Below are 19,115 nucleotides of genomic sequence, written 5' to 3'. Positions count from 1 at the left end.
TGTGTAACCCCAAGGCTTTGCTGGACAGTTGAAGCTGATCCCATAGAATAAGTCAAGGTAAAGTGATAAAAGCAATAGGAATGACATTATTTGCTTTCTGTAAACTTGTACATTCGAGAGCTTTTGATACTTTTTTTTTTTTTTTTTAGAATTTAAGTGGAACATGCCTTTCAAGCAAGAGGGGGAAAATAGCTTTTCTTGATGCTACAGTGGGTCACTCAAGCCACGTGGCTGATCCAATGACACACAGCCCAGGCCTGAGTGTTTTCTTCTCTCTGGTTGTTCCTAAGGAAGATTAAGCCACATTTATGCTAGGTGTGTCTTTTATACGTATCTGTGTATAATTAGGTTATAAGCTACTAATGAACAGGAATCCTATCTTTTAAATCTGATTCTTCTTCTGGGCAGTAGGAACTTAATATGTATCTACTAATGATGAAATAGTAATATGATTGAAGGAGTCACTAGGAGTCTTTCCTAGTGTTTGCAAACTGCTTATAAAGCCTTATTGGAAAGGCCCCGCGAAGGCTTGGATTTTGCGTTAAAGGAAACACTAATTGAAATCTTCTAGTGAAGGTCATTTCTTTTCCTTCTAGCCAATTCATGTTGCAAATAGGTTTCTTTCACGGCTAGAATTTTCTGCTTTCTGGAGACTTGAGGAAATTAGTTTTAGATGCTTTTGTCAGCATTTTGATCGGCTGCTATGTGGGGCAGTGGGTTTGCTCTCCTCAACAGTACTGATCTCACCAGGCATGTAGGGATGCCAAGGAACAATACAGAACATGCTGCTTAGGCTTTTTTTGGTGCACACCACAAGTGATGGATACTATCTTGAGTGATGGACTAGGGCAGACCCAGTGGTTGAATCTTAGTGCTGCTCCAAACTAATTTCTGTGACTGTAGGCAGGTCATTCAGCTTCTCTGAACCTCAGCTGCTTTATCCGCAAAACTGGGATCATGATCTCTTTTCACAGGATTATTTTGAGATTTAAATGAAATACTTATGCAGCACACTTGGCACAGAGTAAGAAGTGTCTAGCTGGTGAATGGGAGATCTGTAATTCGGTAAATCCCCAGGTGGCATGCATTTTGGCCCATTTAATTGCCATCTTAGCATGTGATGCGTGTGTGCATGTAGAGCTTGCAGATCAAGAAACTTTGGACTTCCAAGGGGACATCTCTTCTCTTTAAATCTTAGACCCCAGAGGGTAGGCAAGGAGACCCAAAAGGCTGGCATGCTGTGAAATGTCTCCTGTTTTGGCATGTGGGATTCTCTCTCTGGGGACAGCGTGTGTTTGATGCCTGCCATGTGGGGTGGGGTGGCAGGGTGGGGGGGTTGGTTCTGGGCAAAGAGAGTCCTTGAGGCAAGTAGCCTGGCTGGATGCCCAGGACTCCTATCATCATAGACGGCATGCGTCTCCCCAAATTCATGTGGAAAAATCCTCTTCCCCAATGTGATGGTTGGGAGGTGATTTAATTGCAGTGGTGGAACCTACGTGATGGGATTAGTGCCCTTTTAAGAGCGACCTCAACAATCTCCCTTGTCCCTTCTGACCTCAGAAGAGGGCTGTCAATGAACCAGTAAACGGTCCTATGCAGACAACAATTCTGCTGGCACATTTAACGTGGAATTCTTAGCCTCCACAACTGTGAGAAGTAAATTTTTATTGTTTATAAGCCACCTGTTTAGTCATTTTTTTGAAGTTTTTATTTTAATTCCAGTTAGTGAACATAGGGTTATATTGGTTTCAGGCGTACAATATAGTGATTGAACAAGTCCATACATCCCCCGGAGCTCATTGCAAGTGCACTCCTTAATCTCCATCATTGAACCCATCCCCCACCCCCTTCCCTCTGGTAACCATCAGTTCTCTATAATTAAGAATCTGTTTCTTGATTTATCTCTCTTTTTTTAAATTTGCTCACTCATTTTGTTTCTTAAATTCCACGTATGAGTGAAATCATGTATTTGTCTTTGGCTAATTTGCTTAGCATTATACTTTAGCTTCATCCATGTTGTAAATGGCAAGATTTCATTTTTTTTATGGCTGAATAATATTCCATTGTATATATATACCACATCTTCTTTATCTATTCATCAATCGATGGACACTTGGGTTATTTCCCTATCTTGGCTATTGTAAATACTGCTGCTGTAAGCATAGGAATGCATGTATTCCTTTGAATTAGTGTTCTTGTATTCTTTGGGTAAATACCCAATAGGGCAATTGCTGGATCATAGGGTAGTTCTATTTTTAACTTTTTGAGGAACTTCCATACTGTTTGCCAGAGTGGCAGCACCAGTTGGTATTCCCACCAACAGTGTGAGAGGGTTCTGTTTTCGCCACATCCTCACCAACACTTGCTCTTGTGTTGATTTCAGCCATCCTGACAGGTGTGAGGTGATATCGAATTGTAGTTTGATTTGCATTTCCCTGATGATTAGTGATGATGAACAGCTTTTCATGTCTATTCGTGTCTTCTGACCATTTTTAAATTGGACTATTTGTTCTTGTAAATGGGATTGTTTTATTAATTTTCTGCTTCATTATTGGTGTATAAAAGTGCAACAGATTTATGTATATTGATTTTGTATCCTGTGACTTTACTGAATTCGTGTATCCATTCTAGCAGTTTAGTGAAGTCTTTTGGGTTTTCTATATATAGTATCATGTCATCTGCAAATAGTGACAGTTTTACTTCTTCCTTACTGATTTGGATGCCTTTGATTTCTTTTTTGTTGTCTGATGGCTGTGGCTAGGACTTCCAGTAATTATGTTGAATAAAAGTGGTGAGAGTGGACATCCCTGCCTTGTTCCTGACCTCAGGGGGAAAGCTCTGTTTTCCCCCATTACGGATGGTGTTAGCTGTGGGTTTTTCACATATGGCCTTTATTATGTTGAGGTATGTTCCCTCTAAACCCACTTTGTTGCGGGTTTTTATCATGAATGTATGTTGTACTTTGTCAAGTGCTTTTTCTGCATCTGTTGAAATGATTATATGGTTCTGATCCTTTTTTGTGATGTATCATATTGATTGATTTGTGAATATCAAATCTTGTAACTGAGGAATAAATCCCACTTGATTGTGGTGAATGTTTTTTTTTAAATATTATTAAATTCAGTTTGTTGATACTATGTTGAGAACTTTTGCATCTATGTTCATCAAGGATATTGGCCTGTAGTTCTCTTTTTGGGTGGTGTCTTTAGTTGATTTGGTATCAGGATGATACTGGCCTCATAGAAGAAATCTGGAAGTTTGCCTTATTTATTTATTTATTTATTTATTGGAAGAGTTTGAGAAGAATAGGTATTAACTTTTCTTTAAGTGTTTTCTAGAGTTTGCCTGTGAAGTCATGTGGTTCTGGACTTTTGTTTGTTGGAATTTTTTTTTAGTATTGATTTGATTTCTTTGCTGGTTATCCATCTGTTAAAATTTTCTATTCCTTTTTCAGTTTTGGTAGCTTATGTTTCTAGGAATTTACCCATTTCCTTTAGGTCATCCAATTTGCTGGCATATGGTTTTTCATAATACTGTCTTATGACTGCTTGTATTTCTGTGGTGTTGGTTGTTATTTCTCTTCTCTGATTTGTGATTTTATTTATTTGGGTCCTTTATCTTTTTTTTCTTGATAAGTCTGACTAGAGGTCTTAACAATTTTATTAATTTTTTTCAAAGAATTAGCTCTGGTTTTCATTAATCTTTTCTCTTGTTTAAGTTTCTATATCATTTGTTTCTGCTCTAATCCTATTTTCTTCCTTTGCTGGTTTAGGTTTTGTTTGTTCTTTTTCTAGATCCTTTGGGTGTAAGGTTAGATTGTTTATTTGTGATTGCTCTTCTTGAGGTAGGCTGTATTGCTATAAACTTTCCTCTTAGCACCGCTTTTGCTGCATCCCAAAGGTTTTGGACTGTTGTGTTTTCCTTTGCATTTGTTTCCATGTATTTTTTATTTCTTCCTTTCATTTCCTGATTGGCCCATTCATTGTTTAGTAGCATGTTATTCAACCTTCATGTTATTTGTGGTTTTTCCTGATGGTTTCTTGTGGTTGGCTTGTAGTTTCATAACGTTGTGGTCGGAAAAGATGCTTGGTATGACTTCTATCTTCTTGAATTTGTTCAGGCTGGTTTTGTGGGCTAATATGTGATCTAGTCTGGAGAATATTCTGTGCACTTGAAAGGAATGTGTATTCTGTTTCAGAAAGGAGTGTTCTGCATATATCTGTTAAATCCATCTGTTCCAGTGTGTCATTCAAAGCCATTGTTGCCTTGCTGATTTTCTGATCTGCCCACTGATGTAAGTGGGGTGTTAAAGGCCCCTATTCTTATTGTATTGTTACTGATTAGTTCTTTTTTTTTTTTTTTTTAAGATTTTATTTATTTATTTGAGAGAGAGAGAGAGAATGAGAGAGAGCAAGCACATGAGAGGGGGGAGGGTCAGAGGGAGAAGCAGACTCCCTGCTGAGCAGGGAGCCCGATGCGGGACTCGATCCAGGGACTCCAGGATCATGACCTGAGCCGAAGGCTGTCGCTTAACCAGCTGAGCCACCCAGGCGCCCCTGATTAGTTCTTTTATGTTAGATTTTATGTATTTGGGTGCTCTTATGTTGGGTGCATAAATATTTACAATTGTTACATCTTCTTGTTGGATTGTCCCCTTTATTATTATATAGTGTCCTTCTCTGTCTCTTGTTACAGTCTTTGTTTTAATGTCTATTTTGTCTGATATAAGTATTGCTACTCTAGCTTTCTTCAGACACCCATTTGCATGATAGATGTTTCTCCATCCCTTCATTTTAAATCTGCGGGTGTCTTTAGGTCTAAAATGAATCTCCTGTAGGCAGCTTGTGGATAGGTCTTGTATTTTTTTATCCATTCTGTCATCCTATGTCTTTCTATTGGAGTGTTTGGTCCATTTACATTCAAAGTAATTATTAGATCTACCCTGTCTTGTAATTTTTAAAGTAGGGTGAATAGACTAAGCTACCTGTCAATATTATGATCCAGTGGTCTTACTGGATTTTTTTTTTAAAGGCTTCATTTTTTTAGAGAAGTTTTAGATTCACTGCAAAATCAAATAGAAGGGACAGATATCTCCCATATAACTTCTGCCCCCAAATAAGCATAGCCTCCTCCATTATCAACATCCCTATCAGAGTTGTATATACGTTGCAGTTGATGAACCTACATTGACTCATCATCATCACCTGAAGTCCATAGTTTACATTAGGGTTCAGTTTTGGTGTTGTACATTCCATGGGTCTGGACAAATATATAATGACATGTATCTACCATTATAGTAGCAAACTGAGTAGTTTCACTGTCCTAAGATTCTCCTATGCTCTATCAATTCATTCCTCTCTCCCTCTTAGTCTTACTGGATTTTTAGCAAGAATTAAATGATTTTGCATATTGGACAGGACATATTTAGAGATCTATGTATCTTTATCTATTTGCATCATGAGATAATAAAAATAGGTTCATGGATCAGATGAAGAAAATTCTATAACCTGTTTCTTTGCGGCTGTGGATTCTTGCCTTTATAATTCAACTTCATGTGGTAGAATTCTGTCTTAGAATTCATAGTCACTCCTGCTCCCCATCCCTGCCACTCCTTATCTTTCACTTCTCCATTATAATAGATAGTCGAGGGGTAGGGACCATGTCTTCCTCATCTTTGTCTCCTGGAGCTTAACACACAGCAATTGGTCAGCAAATGCTCGGTGAGTGAGTGAGTGAATGCTCACCTACCAGCTCCTAAATTGTCACTTGCTTTCATTCAAGCTTTTCCATAATCTTCTGCTGACCACAGGCTGCCCTTCCCTCATTTACGCTGCTGCCCTTGCTCATTTTTCTGTTATTCCATCTAGGGGTTTCTTCGCACCAAGCCAAGGCACATGGCTTTAAGCAGAGAGAGCAAGGGTGTGAGTTGGTTGGGATGGCATTGCTCCACTGTCTGGACCCCATCTGGGGAGATATGGGGGCTTAGGTGCAAATAATAGCAATCTTAGCCCTAGGGAATTCTCGTTTGTCTTTAAGGCAGTAGAAGCAGTGTGGAAGGGTATGTCTTAGGGATCAAGATCCCATGACTACACCATGTCCTGAATTTCTAGCCTATCTCATTGAAACCTGGGGAAATTAAATTTTGTGTATGCAAACTGGGACTGGGTTAACTCTATCACCCTCAGTGACATGGTTAAAGGATGTCACGAGTGAAATGCCTTGAGGTAGTTCTGTGAAAGTTGCAGGTTGAATGTACCTGTGTCCATTTTTTTTTCTGTCAACTGCTAGGGGCACCCCTTTGAATGGCAGAGGGTGCTGGCAACAGAAGAACTACTGTTAGCGGGACTTGCCCACCTGAGGCCTGGCAGTGGTCACCTGCCTTCAGAGCCTCCTGCTGCTGGTTTGGCCATTTACACAAAGGAAGACTTTTGAGTCTCAAGACCAGGGGAGGGGTGGTTCAGTATTGATATGCCCATCCTTCCTCTAATTGAAAAGCAACCAGGGGCAGATTGGTTTGGTGGATTTGCTTTCTCTTTAAGCCTTTTTCTTCAAAGACTCCTGAAACCCATTGTGTTCCTGTTCCTTTATAAGGTTGAACTAATACCCACCCAGCAGGGAGAGTGGGAGCTGAGCAGAACATGGGAAGGTTCTTGTCTGTTTAGAACTTGGGCTGGTGGCTAGGCCCAAAACAACCTTGGTTTGTTTCTTTTGGAGGGCTTGCAGAGGCCTGGGATGTGCATGTGTGTGTAAGGGGTCGGTGGGAAGACATGTGAGGACCTTCTTCACTAAGCCCTCTGAGATCGGCCAAGGACAAAAAGACCCAGGGTAGAGGACATTTATGTGGGGCAGGGGCTTGGTCCCTGCTGTCTGCTGAGTCAGGGGCTTGGGAAGAAGATGTGGACAGGGTGTTGAAACCCACAGCACTAGACAATTAAAAGCTTTTAATTTATTTTAGAGAGAGAGAGCCTGTGAGCAGGAGGAGAGGGAGAGAATCTCAAGCAGACTTCCTGCTGAGGGTGAAGCCCAAAGTGGGGTTCAATCTCATGACCCTGAGATCATGACCTGAGCTGAAACCAGGAGTCGGATACTTAACTGCGCAACCCAGGTGCCCAGCACTAAACAATTTAAACCTATGGGAGGGACTGACCAGAGAAGCCCACATAATGATAATCATTTAGCGCGGACTTAACTCCTGGCCTTGCTAGCTTTTTGAACTTTGAGAATCTCTTAACCATGAGAGCCTCAGATTTTTCATTTGTCAGGAGACCTACAAGGTAGGTATAACAATACCTACCTTGATGGGTTGTGATTTCATGAGCCAGTGTATATAAAACACTAGGTACCACAAGTCTCTGATACAATTACCATTTTTCAAACACCTACTATCAACTATTAAACTGGGGGAGGACTGTTAGCAGACCTGTTACTGAGGAGACTATGCTGTAGCTCTAATGAAATCCCAAGAAGATCCAAATCTGGTCATCAATCATTGTCCCTGGATAGGATTCAAGAATTTGGCTGTGCTTTGTGCTCTACTAAGACTCATTGAGGACTCCAAGATATCAAGACACCAAAAGCCCACAGAAAGCCCCTCAGTTGGGCAGTGATTGAAGATGATGGGAACTCACCCATGTAGTGGGCAGCAATGACCCAGGTGTTTAGAAGTGTACATGCCTCTGCTGGTGGGTCAGTACCAGAGGGTGCCCCAGGGCTGTTCAGGGCTGCATCTACTTCTCTCTCCTACAGTCTTACAGAAGCTTTCAACAACAGCATGCCATGCTCCCATTTTGCCACACAGAAAGACATTTCCCAGACATGCTGCCCTTTTCTATTTGGTTACTCAAAGTGACAGTTAAATCATGCCTTGGAAGTCTCAGGGGTATTTTTTTTTTTTTTAAAGTCCTGTGAATGTGAACCATGAATGTGAATGTCAGTACGAGCTCTGAGATCAGTCTACTCATGTCAAAAGATGGGATAATACAACCTACTTGGTATTAACTCCTGCTTATATTCTTTTTTTTTTTTAAATTTATTTATTTGACAGAGAAAGCACAAGTAGGTAGAGTGGCAGGCAGAGGGGAAGGGAGAAGCAGGCTCTCCGCCGAGCAGGGAGCCTGATGCGGGGCTCGATCCCAGGACCCTGGGATCACGACCCGAGCCGAAGGCAGCCACTCAACCCACTGAGCCACCCAGGCGCCCCTCCTGCTTATATTCTTAATGCACTTACAGTAAGGACTCAGTGAATAATGGCTCTGTTTTTATTACTGTGATTATCTTCTGTCTTCTCCCCCATACCTCCATCTTCTTCTTCCATACTCTACTTTCAGTTTGGGTTTCGAGAAGTTTCCAGGAAGGGGTGTGGAATGTTGGGACCAGCTGTCTTGTGGAAGCTGTATTTATCCTGCCCCCCATCTCCACCCATCCATCTCTGTTGCATTGAGTTAGCCCAGTTTTCTTCCCGTGTGCCTGGAAGAAATCAGATCTTGCTATCCATGAGGTTGGTTGCTACCATTGCACGAGCTGGCAAGAGTATGTCCTTATGAGACCTTGAGGGATGGGCTTCTAGGGCAAGAAGGAAACAAGCAGACCATTGGCTTGGGTACACATAGGGCTTCTCTGGGCTGTGGGAAGAACTCTCCTAAAACAATACGTCAATTTTTTTGGGGGGTGGGATTCGGGGGGAGATCCTATTACTATCAAAAACTAGTCCTCTTGTTGACCCTCTGGTCTACCTTCCTTTCTTCTCGAAAGCTGGGGATATCCTGTTGGCTTGGGGGTGCAGCTCAGTTTGGGGCTCCCTAACTAAGAGCTCAGGTCTCAGTCCCATTTGTTGACTCACAGCCAGAGTTCACTCAGTCTTTGCCCCATGCCTTCTACTTGCCATTACCTCCTGTTCTGGTTGGGTCACCATTCCTCTCCTCCTTCCCTGCCCTCCACACCCCTCTGCCTTTTTAAGGATATTATGAGGCCAAGTTTCAGTGGATACAATGGTCACATGTATGTTTTCCATATTTCATGATTGCTATCACTTAAATATATCAATCTACTATCAATCAGCTCCATCCCCTCTGCTGGTAGAAATAACAACTGTAAAAACAATTTCACAGAAAAACAGGAGGAGAGGAATGTGGCCAGTCCCTGCCAGCAGGATAGTTACTTTGGTGGTAGTAGAAACCTGCGTCCTGCCCTGAACTGTCCTGTTCTTGTGTTCTGTTGATGACGATTTTCATGGAACATGCCGACTGGCTTGGCCAGGTTCAGAAAGCAGCCCATCTAATAAATGGAAACTCCAGACAGGAAGTTTGAGAACCTGGCCCTGATTTCTGCACAGATATGATTATTACTTTTTTCACTGTACCCAAAAGGCCTTTCCTGTCCAAAAAATTTCATTGTAGTGGCTGAGGTTATTTCAGATTTGGGTTGCTCTGGCCATCATTCATTCTCCCCTACCATTAGAAGGGCTACTGGCTGTGTCCTTTGACCATCTTGGACCTTTCTGGATGTCTGCCTAGTTTTTGGGTGTTTTCACTTCTCTTTGGACCTTCACAACCACAGATGATCTTATAGGTGAGAACCTTGAGGTAAGTGACCTACTCTAGGTCGTAGAGGTTGGTAACAGGTAGGAAAAAAATTCAGGTTCTTTAATGTTTTATTTGGCACTTTACCCCCCTCTTTTTTCTACATCATGCTGCTTGGAGAAGAACTAGGGTGTCATTTACAAGAGGCCTTGGGCATATGAGACCTGGGTCAGGTTAATCTGGAAGTCCAAAGTCCAGTACAAGTTGGGAAACATGTGCCATGAGTGAGAGGATGCCTCCTCACTGATGTGGAGACAGCAACAGCTTTCAGGTGGCCCTGTGAGCCCACTAGATAATCACTGCCTTTGACCTTTTGGAGGAGACTTCCATATTGGAAGACTATGCTTGGCTCCCCCTACCTTCCCTGAACAGTGCCAGTCTAGACAGGCAAGTACCAGTGGCCTTCCCCAAAGGATCTCCTTCAGGACTTAGGGATGACGCCAAGCTGGGTTGCTTGCTGTCCTGCCCTTTTCCATTGCTTAGGTCTCCCACCTTGATTTGACTCTTTGTTGAGCCTCCTCTCTTCAGCCTTGTAACTCACCTTGTGGGTTGGGCTGCTGCAGTGGGCCCCGTACCAGGATCCATCCTGGGTTAAGGGTTTGTGCTTTGCTATGGTATTCTGTTTCTTACACACCTAAGGGCAAGTCTCAGCTAACCTCTTATCCCCATTGTGATCCAGCAGACTGTTTATGAGCACAAGAGACCTCAGGTCTTCAAGAAATAAAACAAGTTGTAGGCTTTGCTTTCTTTGTCTTCTCTGGGTCCCTAGCTGAGCACATAGTAAGGGCTCCATAAATAGTAGTTGCTATCATTGTTCTTAGGATTTCCTTTACTCCTCACAATTCTGAAATCAAGGTTGAATTTGTTCCCGTTTCACAGATGAAGAACCAGGCTTGGAGAAGTCTGCCCAATCACATTTGTAAGTGAGTTGTAGCAGTGGGATTCAAACCCAGGTCAGTCCAGATCCGAAGTTGGGGTTCTTCTGTACCACCCTATTTCCCTCTGTGGTGCTGTTCACCCCAGACTAGGCTGATTTCTGGGGTTCCTCATTTTAAAGGAACCTGGGGTTTCTAAGTGGCTATGGGACAGGTTTCTCACCCTGCTGGGTGGGGAATTGGCAAGAACCAAGACAGGGCTCTGGCAAAGAATGGGATGTGGCTCAGGGTAGGGAGTGAGGTCCAGCAGGGCATCTAGAATGCCAGGCTGGAGAATAAGGGAGAAGCTCAAATAAATGGCCTGGACCTATGGCAGAAACTGGAGGGCATTTGAAGTTTCAGGTTTGGAAACTGGGGGGCAAGGTGTGAATGAATCCTGAATACACTGTGCTTTCTTGGACTGTAAGCCTGCGTGGCTATGAGTATAATGACAAAAAATACCACAAGTCAAGTTGGGGAGAGGGGCTGCCTTGGAAGGCTTGGGGTGGAAATAGTGAGCTTGGTCCAGGTTGTGGATGATTTGAGGTAATGGTTTGATATTGAGGGTTGCTGTCCTATAGGCAGTGGGGATGAGAGGTGAGGAGAAGATACATTCCCAGCCTGGGAGGGAGCTGGTTGGAGCCATGAGGAAGAGAGAGTCCATCTCGGAGGAGACAGGGGAGAACCGAGTTTGAGAGTCCAGCCTTGGGGTTTGGCTGCAATTGGGGCTGGAAACAGGGATAAGACTCGGCAGACAGATGGCGACCCATGAGAGCCATGGGTGGAAGAGCAGAAGACCACAGTGTGGCGGGATGCACACATGGAGACAATCAGGAGAAAGAGGGCAGTAGTGCCAAAAGCTGAAATTCAAGGCACGGAAAGGACATTGGATTTGGCAAGAAGGAAGTCATGTAGGACCCCAGGGAGCAATTTCCCACTTTTCCAAAGCTTTGCCTACAGTGGTCTACAATGAGAAGTTGTGCTCTGAGAGAGGGGTCTGAGGTCCTCAAAGAGTGAGTTCTGTTCACTGTGCAGGACCTGTTAAGACAAGAAAATATCCTAGTTCATTTTAGAAAGAATACCAACCACTTGTTTTTTCTGTCCCAGCATTGGTGCAGCTGATCACAATGGCCCCTTTCCTATTTATTTAGCAAGGTAGTTTTACTCCATGGTGTAAATAGAGTCTACAAGGCCTCACCCAGGGATGGCGGGGAGGCAGTAGATAACTTAGGGTCTGATGCCATGTAATGGCAGTCAAGGACTTCCCTTCAAAATATGCTAACTTGGTCTATTTCCATATTAGAGAGATTAGCCTTGACACTACACCTGTAAGTAGATAGATTCCCAATTTAAATTATGGCACTGAGAAGTCAGGATTTAATGATGTGCCTGGCTTTGCAAAGTGCTTTATAATTGCTTAGTTTATTAGTCAATTTATAGAGTGACTTTTAAAGAACTTTGTAAGAGTCTCTAATTTGTGTAGAGACATACTGATTCCGAATGAAAAATAGGTCACTTAAAATGACAAAAGAATTAATTTAACTATCTTCTTTGCCTGGTAGAAGCCCTGAAGCTTGTAAAACTTAAAGTTGGGGCGGGCTTCTGGTAAATTAGGCTATTTATGAAATGGCACCAAAGTCCATGCATTGTGTTATGTATTGAAGTAGCCTTTAAAAAGCAGAACTGCTGTTTTGAGGGGGAGGTGAAAAGAGCCTGTGTCCACATCCTGCCCCATCTTGGGTAAGTCACTCAGCTCATTAGACTCTTGTGGTGCAAGAGGGAGCTGGGAGGGAAAGGTATTCCAGAAAAAACAGAAGCGCAGGAGGTTGAGATCTGGAACATTGTGTGGAACTGTGTACCCTGGATAGATCACTTAAAATTTCTGGGTCTCTGTTTCTGCACTGGTGTCCAGTTGGGATAATAAAACCTGCCTTCCTCCCAGGTTTGTTGAGATGGTCCAAAGAGATAAAATACTGGAGATTGCTTTGACTGCCATCAAGCACTATACAAAACATGGTGTGGTGAAGCCTCTCCATTTTTGGAAAATGTTGGGGTTTGAATGAGCTCAATAATTCATCCTTGGCTTCCTCGCCCATGTTCTGATTTAAATGTGTGGAAGATTGGTTTAAAAAAAATTTTTTTTTAAAATGATCAAGATGCTATTAGGAAATGTGGTTTCCTCTCTGTAGGTGAGTGGGTTGATTTTCAAACTCAGGATTCTATGGACTGGCCCACCTAGGTGGGCACAAGCAGCCCATGCTGTGGGCCCTGATACTCTTAACAGTTTCAGCTTTGATGAGAAGACTGGACTGGCAGCTCCCTGCAGTCAAACAGCTCTCAAGAGGATAAGGGGTGAGGGTAGGAGGGAGTGGTGCATGCTCATTTCCTGTTCCAGAACATACCAGTGAGAATTCACTCCCTGTACCTAGGGCAGTGTGAGTGAGGGTCCCAATGGAGACCAGGAACTATGTTTAACGAAAGATCCTCTACAGAGAAACTAGACATCAGAAGAGAGGTGATTCCTCCCATATATAGTACCATTTAGAAGTAATTCATTGCTCAAGAATGGATGCTGTGGGCTCTGAATTCAGTGCAGCCTATTTAAATCACTTCCAGATGCTTCTTGTCTATAGACCATGACAGGTATATTGAGACATGACTTTAGGAACATCTGGGAAAAGGCTTGCAAAGAGGATATATAAGTAAAATGCCTGGGTGGGAGATGCACTTTATATGCTGGAGACTTAATGATATATAGTAGCTAAAATGAACTCTTTATTCATTTTCCTAGAACTCAGTGATTGATGATCCAAAGTGAATGGTATTCTGCATCCCATTTGCTGCCCACTTGAGTCAGACCTCCTTTTTCTACATGTTATTTTCTAGTTAGTATATAGTAATGAAGTCTTTTCTTTAAAGATGAGCACCCAGAAGTTAATGACTCATGATTGCGGGAGAAAAGAAGCATTAATAATTAACAGAAGATTACTGCCTGTGTATATACTTTGCCTATCATGGCTAATCACTTGTTAAGATGAACTGTTAGAGTCAAAAGCATTAGTTTAATAACAAATGACAATATATTTGTCTTTCCATGTGCCTTATGAGACCTTTAGTGACTTATATCTATTTTCTTTCTCTCTCTCTCCTCCAAACACACACACACACACAATCAAAATCTAACAATCTTTAGAAGCAGGGATCAAATATATATTGAGCCCTAGGTGATGAACTTGCTAACCATAATTTCACGATCAGCGTGTATGTGTGTGTGATTGTGAAATTATGCATACATGCATACATACAATTTGTAAAATGTTGGGATTTGAGAGTCCTTCTCTTATCACCCTTTAGAATAATTTTATATACACACTTTAGTCCTGAAAGCCCATGTGTTCTCAGCACACTTACTAGCAGTGTAATTTTCGGTAAGTCACTCACCCTCTTAGTTTTTCTTTCTTCATCTATAGAGTTAACTGTGTCATTAAAGATGCCTTTGGCTGCATGTAAAAGAGAAATCAACTAATGTGGAAACAATGGGGAAATGTATTACCACATGAGGCAAGAGCAAAAGCTATGGCAGCTCCAGACACAGTATAATCAGGGCTCTGGGTACCCCCCCTCCGGGTGACTCTCTTGGCTTGGTATTCTGTCTCTTGTGCCTTTGTCCTCAGATTAGCTTCCCTCATCATTGCAAAAAGGCTGCAGCAGTTCCAAGCATCAACTCCGTATTCAACAGGATCCAAAAGAGGGAGACCTTCTCTCATTCTGTGTGGCTTTTATTAAAACAAAAAGTATTCTCACAAACAGTCCCCCTTCCCCACAAGCAGCAGGCTTTCTCTTGTGTCATTGGCCAGAAGTGTGTCACATACCTATACCTAGTGGGGGTCTCCTTAATTAGCTTAGAACAATGAAGACCCACCTCCTGGGACAGCCCCTCCAGAAGTAATGGCCATGAGAAAAAGGGTGGAACTGTAACAACATTAGGGTTAATTAGGATGGGGAAAAGGATTGAGCCAACCAATATAATAAACTCAGAGGATTGTTTTGAAGAATATGTAGCATAACATATGGCTTATTGGTGAACACATACAAAACTCTTCAAACACTGCTTGGGACATGGGAAGTGCTTTATATGTGTGTGTTTATTGTAATGAATTTATGTGTTGGATAACTGAGTGCCTCACCAATAAAAATAGCATTATGAGTGGTGGTGTTTTATTGGAGATAAAAGAGGCAGATGTTAAAGGTAAACAAGGGAGGAAATTTAGTTGATACTTGGAGGCAAAGAGGAGACCAAGTAAGCAGTTGGCCCATATTTGGTCATCCTCTTTCCATTGGGAGGAGCTAGTACAGCCTTCTAAATAAAGGAAAAATGCTATTGCCCAAAGTGTTAATGAGTTCCAGCCCCACCAGTCTCTTTCCCACAGCTATTTTCTTTCATTGGTTGAAAGTGGTATTTAACAGCAGAAGTCTTTTAAAACAGCCAGAGGTTTCTTAACCAAATAAAAACTTTAGACTTTATTGCTTTTCATGGGGGGTGGGGGGAGAATGGAGGTAGAAAATTGTGTGTTGTGTGTCTACGTATGTAAATTTAAATATCTTTTTATGAGATGTACATACATTCACTTGTAAGAAACCATGTAAAAACTATAGCTGTCTTAGCCAAGAAAAAGGAAAAGAAAAAAATTGGCTCTTGAAGCTTTTTAGCTATAACTAAAAATAATCTTTCTGGTCCACGTTTGATACATTACTTGAGAAGTCGCCTCTGTATCCTGAATTTTAGAGTTCATTTTCACGCTGTGTGCCTTAGGGTCCCTGTTGTATCTGCTGGTATTTGATGCCATTTGGGACTTAGGTTTTTGTCCTGGCTACTTCATATGGCATTTTAAATGTGACAGGTGACAACTGTAAAACTACTCTTCATTTCTTTAGAAGACAGGAAGCAGCAGTTCTAAATGTAAAAGCCCATTTCACACTAACGCATTGAGTTTTATTCTCACAGCCTTGGAGAGATTTTGGGTGTTTTCTGACTGTTGTGTTTTTCTTAAATGCAAAGCAAATGACTTTAAAGGAAAGGGGTCCACCTGACAGTAGAACGTGTCATATCAAATCCTTCTACTTCAGGGAAGCCAAAGAAGGCAGGGAGAAATTTTGGAGCTCTTACTCTGGTGTGAAAACCTCAGTTTCTGTTTTCATGCTTTTTGGGCTTTTATCAAATTTTACTTTGAATCTTGTCAGAAAGTAATGCCCCATTATTTATAATCAACTGCAGGAAATCTGATGTTTGCCAGTCTATCTGGTTTGGCACTTAACATCTACAAGTCCAAATAATCATCCTTTATCAGAGGCTTACATTTCCTGCCAGTTAGACCCCTCAAAAAGGGATCAGGGATGTTTCTCTGTGTTTCTGGAATAGTCTCTTTGAAGTTGAGACTGCAGCTAGCTATTTGGAAGCTTTGGAAGCGGGTAGTTAGAGCAAACCTGGATCACCAGGAGAGGGCTGAAATGGGAACTATACTGATTTCAGCTGAGTACTTGGGGGTGGGAGAGCATTTGTGCGTCTACTGTTCTTTTTTTTTTTTTTTTTAAAGGTTTTATTTGTTTGAGAAAGAGTATAAGCAGGGGGAGTGGCAGAGGGAGAGGGAGAAGCAGGCTCCCTGCTGAGCAGGGAGACAGATGTGGGGCTCGATTCTGGGATTCCAGGATCATGACCTGAGCTGAAGGCAGATGCTTAACCAACTGAGCCACTCAGGCGCCTCTGTGCGTCTACTGTTCTATGAGCGTAAAATCCATTAACTTCCTAATGCAAAGCCCTCCTTTGGAAATCAAGCTAATGGACTTCACCAGCTGTACTAAGTTGTTGTAGGCTTAAGAGCAAACATGGTTGGAGAGTAGGATACATGTATGCCGTGGTCCCAGAGTCTTTAGGAAGAAGCCACAGGAAAAACACCTGAAATTATATATGCCAACATCTTTGCAAAGGCTCATAGTGACCTTTTCTATTAATAGTTTTGCTACATAGACTGTAGCTAGGATAATTTAAGACAGATTAAAGCTTTTCCCCTTTCTCTACATGCTATTTGGCTTTAAAGGAAATACTGGTCTTAAGAAACGAGTTGACCCACCTGCTCTATTCTTTCCTGACATGTTCTTGGGACAGGACATTGTGTGGGTAGCAGTCACTTATAGGGCTCTAGTGATGCTAGGTTTTCACAACAGCCCTGTGATGTGTATACTGTTATTACCCTCATGTTGTAGATGTATAAACAGAGGCATGGTAGGGTTAAGCCACTTGCTGAAGCCACTGAGCTAGTGAGGGCAGAATCTTGCCTGGGGCTTGGGTCTGTGGGATTCTAAAGCTATGCTCATTCACAGCACGACATAGAGCTATTTCCTGATGGTGGTGCTCTCTGCCAACACCTCAAAGAATATCCATCTTGCTAAGTGGATGATGTATTTCTAGGCTCCTCCCCTGCTGTTATGCACTTCTGTTCCCCCTCCTATCTACTTTTCTCCCACTGAGATACTATATTCTAAGAATACCAACCCAAATTGTAAAGGGTAAGAAAGTCTAATTGTTAGCAAAAACGCCCTTGTATTTGTGCAGAACACTTTTTATCCTATAGAATGCTTTTCCATTTACTATCCTGCTTGGTTTGGTCAGTAGGACTCATTCTGCAGGTCAGGGCAGAAATCCCCAGCTTGTGATACGGCATTTAGAATTTGGGCAACAGAGTTACTTGGGATCAGTGTTGACTTTTCCAAACCCTTGACTCTAGGGCAGGGTTGTGCAACCTTGACCCCTTGTGGGGCTTCCTAGCCATTTCCCACATATTTTGCCCCCCCCCCCCCCCGCTGCTGGGTTCCCTTGCCCCACCTTCTATTTCGATTCTGTATAGCTTGTCATTGTGGCGGGAAAGCTCTTGAGCCTTGTACAAAAGTACTGGACACACATTGAGTGTTGTGGGCTTCCATTTGTTCCACATAGGTCAGGGTTGGAATGACCTAGTATAAATCTCCCGTGCCTGGCAGCTGCCTTCCCTGAGTCAATAAACAGATAAGCCTTGAACCAAGGGATGGGGAATTTCCATGCTCTGAGGCACCAGGACTCAGACGTGTGGTTTGGCTCCCCGTGATCTATCTTGCCCAGCCTTCCTCCATTCTGGCTTTTCTCCCCACATCTTCCCAAACACAATGGAAACAGGAAGAAACCATACAACAATGCCAAAGGTCTGTAGATCTAAAGGATAAAAACACAACAGTTACTCAAAAGTCTTACGTCTGTTCTTTTTATTGCTTTTCCCCCCAAGGACAGTACCGTTATACTGAGAAAACTTTTAAGAAAGCAAAGGAAATTCTAGTTTTCCTGGAGTCTCACATGTATGTGTTCTGGGTGCCATGTGACAGAGTGGTAAGCATTGGGCTGGAAGAGGCCCCATCCCTGGCTTTTGCCCTGACCAGCCTTGAGATTCAGGCCACAGCACTTACCTTCTCTGGGGCTCTGGTGTTTGTATATTTGTTTGTTTATTGTAAACCAAGGGGTTTGCATTAGATGCTTTTTGAGGTGTCTTTCAGCTCCGACATTCTGTTGTTTGAGTGAAGGAGATACTGTGTCCATAAAGATGATTTTCCATGGGCTTAATCCTTGGCTCACCCTCACCCTGGTATATGTAGAACACTTGGGTAATTAGTATTTGCTGAGGAATAATAAAGCATAGTCCTATTCTTCGTAGCTTATAAAATAATGAGGATGGACGCAATGGGAGGGGTGGCCTGCTCTAGTTGATGATAAATTAGGGCAGTTGTAGTAGTCTAGAATCGAAGTTTGAATCGAAGATTGAATTCTTCATATACTATTTGTGGACAGCTGCTGCTTCTGCCTGCCTTGTTTTGGGTAATGGCACCTGACTTTCCTTGGTTGTCCTTTCCCATTGGGTTGATAACCTCTCCGATCTAGGTCTGGCCATTTAGAATCCATAGTCCCTGGCCATGGGCAGAAACCTAAGCCATGCCAATGAGATTTGCTGGAACTACAGGGACAGAGGCTCTCCGTTCCCACTGGGGTTGTGGGGTGGGAGGAATGTACCCCTGATGCTGCTGGTGGTCATCTTCATCTCAATATGGGATGGACCTACTAAAGGTGAGGTTGATGCTGGGGGAAGCAGAGCAGAGAAGAGGGGGCTTCTGAAGGCATCATCAGCATTTGAGTCTAGCTCTGCCAGAACATAAAGCGAGACCTGGACTTGGCATTTATATTAGCCAATATATTTCTTTTACCTGCTCAAGTTTTGGATTGAGTGTCACCTATAATTGAGTCTCAGTACTACTCTTCAGGCACTATTGTCTTTCTGTCATGTCCTCTGGGTAGCTTTTTACTGAATGGATTGAATCAGGATGTATTTGACTTCAAGACTGTACCCACAGCAGTTTAAACAGGTAGGGTATTTATCAGTCTTCTATAACAAGAAGCCCCAGGCAACATGGGTCCAGGATTGGTATTTAGGGTCATTAGATGCTTAGGTTGTCCTCTGCAGCTCTGGCTTGGCCCTTAAGGTTGTCCCGTCGTGGAGCAATGTTGCAGCTCTAGAATTTGCCTCCTCACATGGCTGCTTTATTTTAT

The 19,115-nt window shown here is 42.5% G+C and overlaps 1 protein-coding gene and 1 long non-coding RNA gene across 2 annotated transcripts in view; both read left to right on the top strand.

Annotated features, from left to right (window-relative positions):
* The window catches only part of CCDC3 (coiled-coil domain containing 3), a 104,330-nt gene that overhangs the window by 30,419 nt on the left and 54,796 nt on the right, over positions 1 to 19,115 (top strand). The window lies entirely within an intron of this gene.
* On the top strand, positions 8,221 to 16,067 carry LOC145721644 (uncharacterized). The gene is made up of 3 exons (XR_014145470.1): positions 8,221 to 9,581; positions 10,458 to 10,531; positions 13,284 to 16,067. It is a non-coding gene; the product is annotated as an uncharacterized LOC145721644 (long non-coding RNA).

Source organism: Leptonychotes weddellii, chromosome 5 (genome assembly GCF_054177405.1).
Source record: "Leptonychotes weddellii isolate Sample4059 chromosome 5, ASM5417740v2, whole genome shotgun sequence".
Taxonomy (NCBI): Eukaryota; Metazoa; Chordata; class Mammalia; order Carnivora; family Phocidae; genus Leptonychotes; species Leptonychotes weddellii.
The sequence above is the reverse complement of the archived record's forward strand: the minus strand, read 5'-3'. Positions and strand labels throughout refer to the sequence as shown.